This window comes from Nylanderia fulva, unplaced genomic scaffold (assembly GCF_048542155.1).
Source record: "Nylanderia fulva isolate GAGA-0341 unplaced genomic scaffold, ASM4854215v1 Scaffold8, whole genome shotgun sequence".
NCBI classification, from domain to species: domain Eukaryota; kingdom Metazoa; phylum Arthropoda; class Insecta; order Hymenoptera; family Formicidae; genus Nylanderia; species Nylanderia fulva.
The window spans coordinates 6,212,089-6,224,127 of NW_028190916.1; the positions used below are offsets into that span (position 1 = coordinate 6,212,089).

At 27.4% G+C, this 12,039-nt stretch overlaps 1 protein-coding gene across 1 annotated transcript in view; it reads right to left on the bottom strand.

Annotated features, from left to right (window-relative positions):
• The window catches only part of Con (leucine rich repeat protein connectin), a 163,830-nt gene that overhangs the window by 76,385 nt on the left and 75,406 nt on the right, over nt 1–12,039 (bottom strand). Inside the window, 1 exon segment of the mRNA XM_085489224.1 lies at nt 6,357–6,441. The gene's annotated coding sequence lies outside the window, so the exon portion shown is untranslated.

Here is a 12,039-nt window from a genome sequence, read left to right on the forward strand (position 1 = left end):
TTGCCGACCGACCGAGCCAAAATTCTTAACGTTCTTCCATACAAATTTGCCGTTTCGGCTGAGAGTTGAGTAAGAAAGGGAAAGAAAGAAGAGAGCGAGAGAGAGTGTATGACTAGAGAAATTCAGAATCTCCTTTATTTTCGAAACTTCAATTTTAAGATGCTTAGTTCGAGATATTTAGTTTTAAAAATCAAATTTGTTTTTGTATTATACTTAATTAAAAAGAACCGGCGAATTCAGGCAAGAAAAGAATTTCAAGATTGCGGTTCAACGATTTTTTAAATAGAGATGCTATTTTCTTAACAAATCATTAAAAATCATGTAAATTGTCTCACGTATATATATAAGATATATCGGTAAATTGCAAAGACTTAACAACGATATGTCTCGAATATTTGCTCTCATAATCGAATTCTCCTAAAGGGAAAATTAAAATTAATTTGTTTTATTTTTAACGTAAAATCGACAGGTTCCGGCTTTACTTCTATATTGTACTTTAATCGTGGAAAAGCATGAATTTTTTTATTCAACCAATAAAAAGAAAAGAGTGCGGAAAAATGATGGTTTTATCGGTAAAACAGAACGATGCTAGGATCACCTTAACTTTAACGGCAGCAACTGCTGCGATGCAGCAATTTGCAGCTCCCGACGCAATCATTGGAAGTATATCCAATCCGATTCTGCATCCGATCAATCAGGAGGAGGTTTCCTTGACAAACCAGCTGGCGGCCGCAACAATGGACCAAAGATATCAATCGATAATAATCCATTCGATCGATCCGGCGCACGCCGGAAGAAGTGTATAACGACCGGCGCCATTATTAATTGCGGTTACTATCGCGAAATTGCCGTTTTAAATCATGCTCGGTATGCATCGGCAAATATTTCACCGAGAGGAGATAGAAGCGAGGGATAGGACAATGGCTTCTCGCAAACGCATCGATCGGCTCCGTAGAATATTTATGCAATGCCGATAATGAATCCCCAGTGGAGATGGAAAATAACAAGGACAGTTTCTTAGGGTCTGAGTAACTTTGATGTTTTTCAAAAAACCTTTTTTAAATTCTGGATTATTATTGTGAGAAAAAAAAGGATTTTTATGAGAAGGAACATTTTTAGTTTATTTTCCGGAAAAACTAAATATTATATGTTCATATATATGCAGTGTTATGCTTAGATGATTTTAAAATTATCTAGAAATATGTAGATTTATCTCATTGTTAGACAAGATGAAGAGAATTTTGAATTTAAATATATCTATATAAAAGGTACTTTTATTATCTGAATATTGTTTTAAATAATTTAGTAAAGATAATACTTTTCTTCATCTAAGATGCAGATATACATGATATATATTTTTATTACTTATGTAAAGATAAGATGATGTCAAAATTTCTTCTGAATAATCATCTATATATAATTTTATTTAGATAACAGCAAACACTGTATATATGTATATAATATGTGTGTATATGCGCACGTACAATTGTGTATCTAATTTTGGGATGTTCCTTCTTGTATTCTTGTATTCGCACACGAATTAGCCGATCTTTTTTAATTAAATTCTCATTAATTATTGCGAGATCGCAAAACGGTACAGAACTTTCTTACTCGGTTTAATCCGTTTTACTTCAGCACGATGGATGAGGCGATTATATTATCAAACACTCTGATGTATAATATATATCATTATTGTATTATTATACGTATATATAGATATTACTATATTATATTATATATTATTTTATATACAAAATTTATATATAATATTTATATATAATATTAATATATGTATATAAATACTATAGATTACTTTATATCCAAAATTAAAATTAGAAATTTTTTAATTTTATATATTTGCACAAATCCACTATAATTTGAAAATCGTAAATATTTTGTAAAATCTGAAATAATCTGAATCTATTTTACATAGGAATCATGTCAACGTAATTTAAATATGTAATTATAATTATAGGACATTGATTTAAAATTTAATTTGATGTTATAGAAAACATTTAACAGAGTTTTATGAGACTAATATTTTTTACGTACATTTCATATTAAAAATATGTAATATTTCTGAATAAATATAAAGGTTTATGAGATCGAATATGTATTCGAAATTATCTCATATTTGTGCATTTATTATTCGCGAATATAATTTATCGACGTTGATAACAAGATTGGCTACGAGTCGCGGCCCGTTTTTGCGAATCAAAACGATACAGACAAGATTTTGCTTGTTGTTCTAGCTTACAATCTGGAATGTATCCAAACAATCGTTGAATCCCGACCAGATTGGATATCTATTGTCTTAGTACCCCAGACCGCCATTTCAGCAAGGGATAACATCTGTGGCTGGTCGCTTATTACGACATCTCGAATGCGTCCGATTATTTGCCTACTCGAGCGTTTATCTTCAAGAAATCGATTTGTCGCGTATAAATCTTATCTTCCACATAAATTATAAGTTTCAGTAAAAATCTTATTTTGTGCGTGTTGCTCGATCTTATTGAGAGAATTATGTTGATATAAGATTACAAAAACAATTTTTTTTAATGTTAAATATTATTGATTTTTTCCTTTAAAAACAGATTAATAAGGGAATATCTTGAATTCAAAAATTTCGATTTAAATTAAACTTTACACACCAGTAGAGAAGATACATTTAGAAATGTGTAACTACAAAAATAATTCTACGGGATGAAATCACAGCAGCTTATTTTTGCTCTACTTAATATATCTCGAAAAGTATAAAAAAAATTTATATTTGTATAGATTTGTATAATTTAGATTTGTATAAGAGTTTTATGGTGATAACATCTCTACTTAATCGCATTAATAATATTTTTCAAAAATAATTTTTGGAAAAAAATATGAAAAATTTTTAGAATTTTCGATAAAATTATTTTCGTTCTTTATTAATGTGGGATTAAATATTGATATTTTTACCATAAAATTTTAGAGTGACACATTTTCTGATATGTCAGAAATACTTTTATATGTTGAAGAAAGCTGTCAGCACATTTTTATATAAATAAACTATGAATTAAATGACAGACTATTATATATTTGCAAAGCGCACATAATACGTACTAATGACATTGAATGATCCCTGACGTCAACCTTTATTCTTCGCCTCTATTATAACCACTATCATGATCGTTAGCGCCTAACTGATGGCGGTACTGAAAGCTAATAGTCGACTATCATTTTTCCGCTATTATCTACTGGCGAACTGTTAATGGTCAAGTACTTTTATAGCGAGAGCACATATAAAACAGAATGTGAGATACCTTCGTGTTGTGTAGTAAACTAAAATAATCAAGTATTTAATTATTCGACGCCCAAATGCACGTTCAACTATTATTAAATAATTATTAAATATTTAAATACATATATATATATGCATATAAATAATTATAAATCTCTTGCAATATAATGTTATTTACAGTTTTTTAAACATATTTTTGTTGTAAACAATATACTTGATTTGAATAAACCAACCATTTGGAATCGTCTTCTATGTATATAAAGAAATACATTACAATATTTTAAAATGATATCAATTTTAAGTCCTTATTATTTATAAAACTAGAGTATTGTAAGATTTATCTAATAATTTATATTGTACATATTAAATTTTACTTTAATAAATTAATAATAAGAACTTTATAATAAACAATTAAAATATAAGACTAGATAATCGATTGAATAATAAATAATAAATATCTAAAAAATACTAAATCATAAAAATAATATGATAATAAAACCAAACATAAATTAAATTTACATAAGTATAATGTATGCTTTAGTTTATTAATCAAATGTAATATTCAACACACTGAGAATAAGTGAGCAACGTATTCTTGCATCGCAAGGCTATTATTAAATAATTTTAGAAATGGGCTACGGTGTTATCTTGTTTTTTCCACGATCGTAAATTATTTAAATAATTACAGCTAATGACTATTAGACTGACACCAACCGTTGTAACATCTTGAAACACTATTCTGAGGCACGCAAAGTTGTTACAGTCAAAAACTTGTGTAATTTGTTAGAATTTCATATTAGTTTTGGCAACTTTTCTCTTTTTTTCGTCATGGCAGACATTATAAATTAATTTTAACATTCATTACAAGTTATACTTCCCAAAATTGTTCTCGAAAAGAAATTGTCAAAGTGATAACAGATTCATTTAATGAATCTTAATATTCGTTAAATACATACATATATATTTTCAAAAATAATTATTTAATGGAAAAATGATTTAAAGATGAGTTATAAATGCGTTAATATTAACTTGTTTTAATATTTATAATGGAAAATCTTGTATGGGAGAATACTTAATTTAGTCTCGTAAAATTAACTATTCCCTATTTAAACATTTAGCAATTTCCTTGAATAATAATTGATATAACGTCAAAATTTCGATTAGAAATTAAATAATCGAACTTCGCGATGTCAATGACACATAGTTCGGCAGTTAGAGACGACTCTTAAATCGACCGCAGCCTTAGCCGATATCCACTTCATTTTCTTATCCGGGACGACAAAGCATAGGTGATTGCGATGTGCACTTAGAGTGCACCGGACCTTTCATTTCCGGCGAAACCGCCGCGCGCGGTTGGTGACACCTTTTCTACGGTATTTCTGCCAGATTACTCGCAGCTGATTGAATTCAACCCAGTAATGCAACATCAAAGAATATCGGAAGATACTCCCGATGATTGCTAATGGACGGTTAAATTAAATAGCTACGCAGCGCAGTCATATATAGATTAATGCACAAATGCACGCAAACGTGAATGTCAATTATTTCGTTTTGAAAGTAATCATGCATGAAATTTTGTTCTAAATAATGCTTTGATCAGAAGTCAAAATTGCAAAGTATTTATAAAATTAGAATTTTCGCTGTTATATTGGATTCACATTGATTTACAAATACGGGCGTCCGCAAGATTTTTTCCACGGAGAGGGCATAATTGGAATCTTTTTGTTTCTTATTTTTTGTTCTTTTTTAATTTTTTTAAATTAAATATGCAAATAAATTCCAGTGTTTATTCAAAACAAGAGCGAATGCTTAATTTTTTTACTAATTTGTGTGTATTGAAAATGTTTTGCAATTAGTTTTAAGAATATGTAATATAAAAATAGAGATTTTACTTATAAAAATCTATAACCTGAGGCAAATCTCACATAACATATTAAATTAAAGTCAGTATTATATCCTCTTTAAACCAAGTAATTTTTACTTGTAACAATTTTAAGAAATTCATTTTTTAAAATTGTTAAACATCAAAAATAAAATGGAGCACTCTATGTATCATTTTATAAATGATATATACATATATAATATTTTCGTGCATTATGAAATCATAATAAAATCCTATAAATTTTTTCAGACGTTGATTCAAGAAAACTGTAGTTATAATGTCTTGTAATATAAATGCCAGTAAAATGATTTTACTTAACAAGAAGAATTTATATGTATATCTAAGCAGTTGCTGAGATATGACAGATTATATTAATTGAACAAACAACTTTTCTCTCTCAGTCTATCGCCTTAAGTCATCGCGTATGTAAACATCTAACATAACATGCAACATCCGTATGCGGTACCTCGTTAAATGCTGTAAAATATATATTCCTCGCTTGTGCAATACGTGATCAAATTACAGCAGAATCTGTACTGTTAATTTTCCATTTTTTAAATGATTTTTAATTAACTTCTGTTCTAAGAATTAATATTTATTAGTATTTGTTTCAGTTATTTTTAAATTAGTACTTATATATTTCTAATATATTTAAAATTTTTTATATAACAATTATTTTAATATCAAATATTAATATATATATCATAATTAGCTTAAAATAGATTAAATATTCCAACGCATCGGCTTAAAATATCAGTTTCTGTCAAAGTTGAATTAAAGCGGAAAGAATTTTCATGTGAAAGTCTACCTACATATTTAACGCGCGGCGAGCTTTATTTAATTTAATTCCTTTATTTTCTATCTGTATGTGCCTACAACCGTTCGTATCCTATAAATATTTAAAAAGTCAAAATTCACGGAGAGATAAAATTCATCGCAAAATACTTGCGTAGCAATTTATTTAAACTTTTTTTTTGCTATTCTAACTCTTGTGAGAGTGAAAGTAATTTGCAAATAAATTTAAAAAAATATAGAACAGAGAAATATTTTGTTGCAAAAATAAATTATTTAAACAATATGAAAGTTCTTCTCTTCTTTATGCATATATATACTTATAATTCTCGACCAGCTCTATATGTATACGTAATATTTCCTTTCGTTTCATAACTCTCGCTTTAAAACAAATATTTCTGTACTCACTGTTAAGCTTTACTTTTCTGCACGAAGTCCAATATCTTGGAAATTTCGTTCTCCTCGCTGTTCCGATCAGTCAGCTGCATCCAATCTGAAAGAAGAAACAAAGAACAAAGTTAAAAAAAAAGCGTACTTTTTGTTCTCTATAATTTTTTCGGTAATTAATTCTGCCATTAATCTGCTGATAAGTTACGTAATAAGGGAGAGACGCACCCTAGAAATGATGAGTCAGTCGACAAATACGCAAAAATTAATTAATTCGGACCGGAAGCAGAGGATCGCGTTACGTCATTAATTTCCTCTAAAATGACAGTTGATTTTTTCCTTTTTTTTAATACGGTAGATAATTTTATATCGATATGTAAGACTAAATTTATAAGACAATTATATAAGAAAATATATGAAGACTAAATATAATATAGGACACTTATATAAAATAGACAAAATATATAAAGACTAAATATACGAGAATATATAAATATACGAAATAGACTAAATATATAAAGACTAAATATACGAGACAATTATAGCACCTCATTTTAAGTATTGTGCAACGTTGTTAGTTGATACGCGAGAAACATAGCTGAGTAAATTGCAAATAGGGCAAAATCGAGCCATACCTATTATGAGAGTCATATTACGATGTAATAGATGTGGAGCTACAAGCTGCAGTTTATGCCCATAAAACAGAAACTGTACTATAATGTATTTATATTAATTTTTAGAATTTTAAAGAGAACACATTACCGGAGCAAAATTAAAAAATAGGAGTTGCAAAAAGCGGAAAATGTAAGTAAATGACAAACCGGGGCGCATTACAATGTAATTTCGTAGAACAACGAGTGTACAAAGAATACGTTTTTTACTAAGGAGTAAAAATGTATAATGCCTTAGCAGCTGAGATATGAAAAAAGCTGTTTAAGCAAATATTAAAAGAGTAATATTGTCATTAATATTGTAATTAAATTTGCGTTACAAATGATTGAGAAAATTAAGAAAAATCAGTCAATTAATCGATATTTCTCTCCATCTATCTCTTTTTGCTTTTTATTTTTATCAGTTATATATTCAGTATATCTATTTTTTAACATAAAATCTAGAATCTGGAATCAATCTAGAATAAATCGACATTTAGTATGCTATTTTAAATATTCTTCGCGAAATTCCTTTTTTCTTCTCCCTAAAATATTTTTAGATTATAATGCGTTCTTTGCTCACATACATGGATCATTTCAGATTTAATCATTAATCTTTAAAAATGCTTTTTATTTAAATAAAGTGCAGCTAAGATAGTAAAAGTGGATTTCAGACTTAAAGAAGCTCCTTGATATTTCAAGTGCTGGTTGATACGTCTCGAAACTCCGAAAGCAAAGATAGAAAGCAGAAAAATGAAGAAGACAGCAAAGATCCGCTGATCAAAGACATCCGAACGTCATCAACGAAAGAATTACATGGGCGGAACCATTTTTACTCGCTTTGGCAATAAAATAAATCTCTAAGAGAGTCGAACTTTTATAAACAGAAAAATACGCAATAGTAAACTAATCTTTAAAACTGATTTAAATATCTAAAATTTAAATATCTAATATATAAAATAAAAATATATGCATACGACACATACACATGCAATGCATACATTTAATTATTTTCTAATTATATTTTAATTAATTATTTTCTACTAAATATACCCATACTATGTAAAAATTTGCGAAACATTAAAATCATCGTGAATGTTTCTAATTATATTATACACAAAAATTTATCTTTTAAATTATTCTTTGACTTGAATGAAGAAATAAAAAGAAAGTTTAAACTGTATTTCTGTTTTATTTAAATATACCTTATTTTTTAAATATATGTTAAAAAATTTAGCAATTATAGATATGTTATCTCATAATAAATCTTTAACCATACTAGCTTTATCATATTTTCAAACTTGATTTTAGTTATTAAATTTATATCATCTTATTCAAAATTTGTAATGTTTCGTCGAAGAATTTAAGAAATATTCATATTTTCTAAATTATTATTTGACTTTTAATAAAGAAAAAAAGAAAATTTAAATTTTTATTTTATTTTAATATATCTTATTTAAAATAAAATATATTAACATGACATATACAATATTAAAAAAGATTAATAATAATTAAATATATTTTCTCATAATAGCTTTATGGTACATCTCGATAATTTTATTTTCGAATTTGATTACAGTTATTAAATTTATATTATCTCTCATTCAAAGTTTATGGTCCGTCATTCCTAGAATTTAAGGGGATGCTGACTCTATCTGTCTTTTATATATTATCTTCATCTAATTATTTATTGACTATACAGAATGAAAAATCCTTTTCTAGTATTAAAGTATTCATAATAACAAATTTGGACTTCTAATATATTGTATAAATATAAAAAAATTAATAATTACAGTTTTTCTTATCGTAATACGACATGATGCAAAAGATTCATAAGAAAACTAATTATTTAATTTTCTCAGATTTTTTATATACAACATATATGTATATGTCTAAAAATTTGTTCTTACAAATACTTAAAATCTAGAAAAACAATTTTATTCTATACAGGCAATAAATAGTAAAAAAAAAGTAAAATTTATCGATAAAAAGCGTCTTTTTTTTACGGACGACATATCTGATGAATTTGAATTTTCCAACATTTCCACGAGGAAGCACGACGAATGAAACAATTACATTCAAGAATCGAACAGCGATATCCCTCTCGCGACTCTCTTCTTTTGTTCCGGAAATTCCTTCAGCCTTTAGCGGGCGCGGGATAATACTTTTAAGTTAGCAGTAATAAAAGATGTGGGTAAAAGAGAGAAGCGAGTTTTTATTTTAGCGACGACGCGCGTCGAACTTTCCCTTCGTCAGTTCGCGGACTCTGTTCAAACATTACCGGCGTTCTGCGAGAGTTCGCTAGTTGCAAAGTGGATGATTCAGCCCATCGAACCGTGAATCTTTCCAACTCCGACCCTCGCGCGAAAAATCCGCGAGAAAGAAGGGGCGAGATTTTCTTGCGGTCTCTCCTTCTTCCTTTTTTTTTCCTTACATTCGCGTGAAAGGAAACCGCGCTTTCGCACGATTTATAAGAATGCTTGCAACCTAGTATTTGCGAGAAGAGAGTTCCTTTCTCTCTCTCTCTTATGCTTCTGATTTCTAAAGCTAAACGAATTTTACGGTTTACACAGAACGAAAAATACGAAATGATGTATTAGTATCTATAATTTTCCGCACAGTTGCTTTTAGATTGATGAATCGCGATGCCTCAGCGATATTACGTTTTATCTAAGGCAATGTTTCAGAGAAGGATATGAGTCTACGTGGAATCTGTAACACGAGCTCAGACTAAATAGTGAATTAAATGACAAAAAATAATTCTCTCTATGAGCGCAGCCTTGTTCTTGTAATTAACGCGCCGCGTTAATAACAGCACGACAATTCCGACAAGTGGACTAAAAACGCGGACCGTGTCACAATCGTTGTCGTCGACGCACTTTATGTGCACTTCAATACGAGAATTAATTAATGACAAATAAAAATGGTAATGTATATAATATGAAACTTGTGCAATTAAAACCAACTTAAAAAAATTAGTTTTATTAAACGCAACATTAAGACGATTTTTCAACTTTAAAACGTGCAACAATAAAACAACTCTTAAACTGATCTAAAACTTGTAGGGCTATTTTATAATAATAATAATCATAATAATAATAATAATAATAATGAAAGCGCACATGTTAAAAAGTTATAAAATAAGAACACAGTCTCAGCAATCCATAATAATAGCTGCATAATAACTTAACTTAATGTAATTAAATTTAATATAGAACTAAGCACGCGATAAATTTATGTGAAAAAGAGCAGCTCGCATAAATGTTCAATAATGAAAAACAATATTTACCTCTTAACATTTGAATAATTTTATATGTAAATTAAAATATACAAATTTGATTATTACAAAACATTTTGATATGGAATTATTTAGTCAAATTAGATCAGTCAACCTTTTCTCAAAGTTCATCACATACATTTCCTTACGATAAAAGTTAAACTAATTTAATAAGAAAGGAAAGAAAAATATGTGAATTCTTAATCATAATTTTTTTTTCTATATTGTTTTCTTTGCGCGCGTTTATTTTACTGCGGCGGAGTTTTAACAAACTTTCTTGCGATAAATATCTTATAAAGTAATTTATTATTTCAAAAGGAAACATACTAAAAGAAGTATTTCAAAAATTCTCATAGTTATACTTATGCAAATGTCTATGTATTTTTCCTACAGATATGCGAATTTAAAAATACTATATATTCTATATATTATAAAAAATTGAATTTTTTATGCAATGAATAGATACGAATAATTTAAGATAGTTACAAAAAATTTAAGTTAGACAATTCTGTGTTATACATAAAAATATGGATACTAGTGAAATTGAAATTGAGTTGATTCTATATACTGAACGTCGAGTTTCGTTTTCGGATAATCGATAAGTTCGGAGAATTCAATTATTTTTTATTATCTCAATTTTATCAGTTATCAGATAGATTTAATTGAAAATTAAATTACCCCGAAAATATTAGTTATTGAAATTTTATTCGATTATGCGCATGTCTCAGTGAGCAATTTATAAATCATTTACATATCTAATTTTATGAATATTTAGTTCTAAATCATATTTAATTAAGATTGTATCATAGATATGTTTGTCTCAACTGCTGCAGACTATATAAATTCTTTACAAGATACTTTTGTTCGATTTTTATATTAAAATTAAAGTGGGTGAATAAGATGAGGATCGATATCAGAAATAATTTTATATACGTTACATATTTTAAAACTTTAAATACGATGTAAAAGGATATCTTAATTTTCATTAAAAAACAATGTCCATAAAAGTCTGCCTTGTATGTAAAATTTCGTAATAAGATAACTAAGAAAAAAAAAGAAAAAAGCATACAGATAGAGAGAGTTTTTTTCATTTAGTGCAATTAGTGTAACAAAAATAAGTATATATATATATATATATATATATATATATAACTTTTATTTTTTCGAAAATTTAATACATCTGTACAATACAATTATGTATATATATAATAAAATGAGTTGTGATATATATATATATAGATATACTTTTCAATTAATTATTTATTTCTATTTTCTTGTTATGTGCGTATGTCTCTCTCTATTTTATATTTTATCTATATATATTTTTCTCTCTGTCAGAATAATTTTGTTAGAATTGATTTGTAGATTTAATTTTCAAAATTATTGTGTGTATATCAATGTATCACTTCAATCAATTTCCTGGAGAAGTTTCTACGTAATTGAGAGCTTTATACTTTAATTAATTTATATTTTAATTAATAAGTCATAATTAATTTATTTATTTATTATTGTGTAACCAAAACTTCAATTTTAACTATATAATTTTAGCAATTTTAACGTTGCTTTATTATTAATTCATATAATTTTAATAAAATTTAAAGATAGCACTTAATGCACACAAAAAGGATCAAAAGTTTTGCAAATTTCATTATTGAAGACAAATTTAACTAATTAAAATATTCATCGTGGACACGCAGAAAATTTCAGCCATTCATTTCAAAAGAGCTTTTTCCACTCATAAACATGAAAACCATAGAAAAAGTAAGTTATGGACACA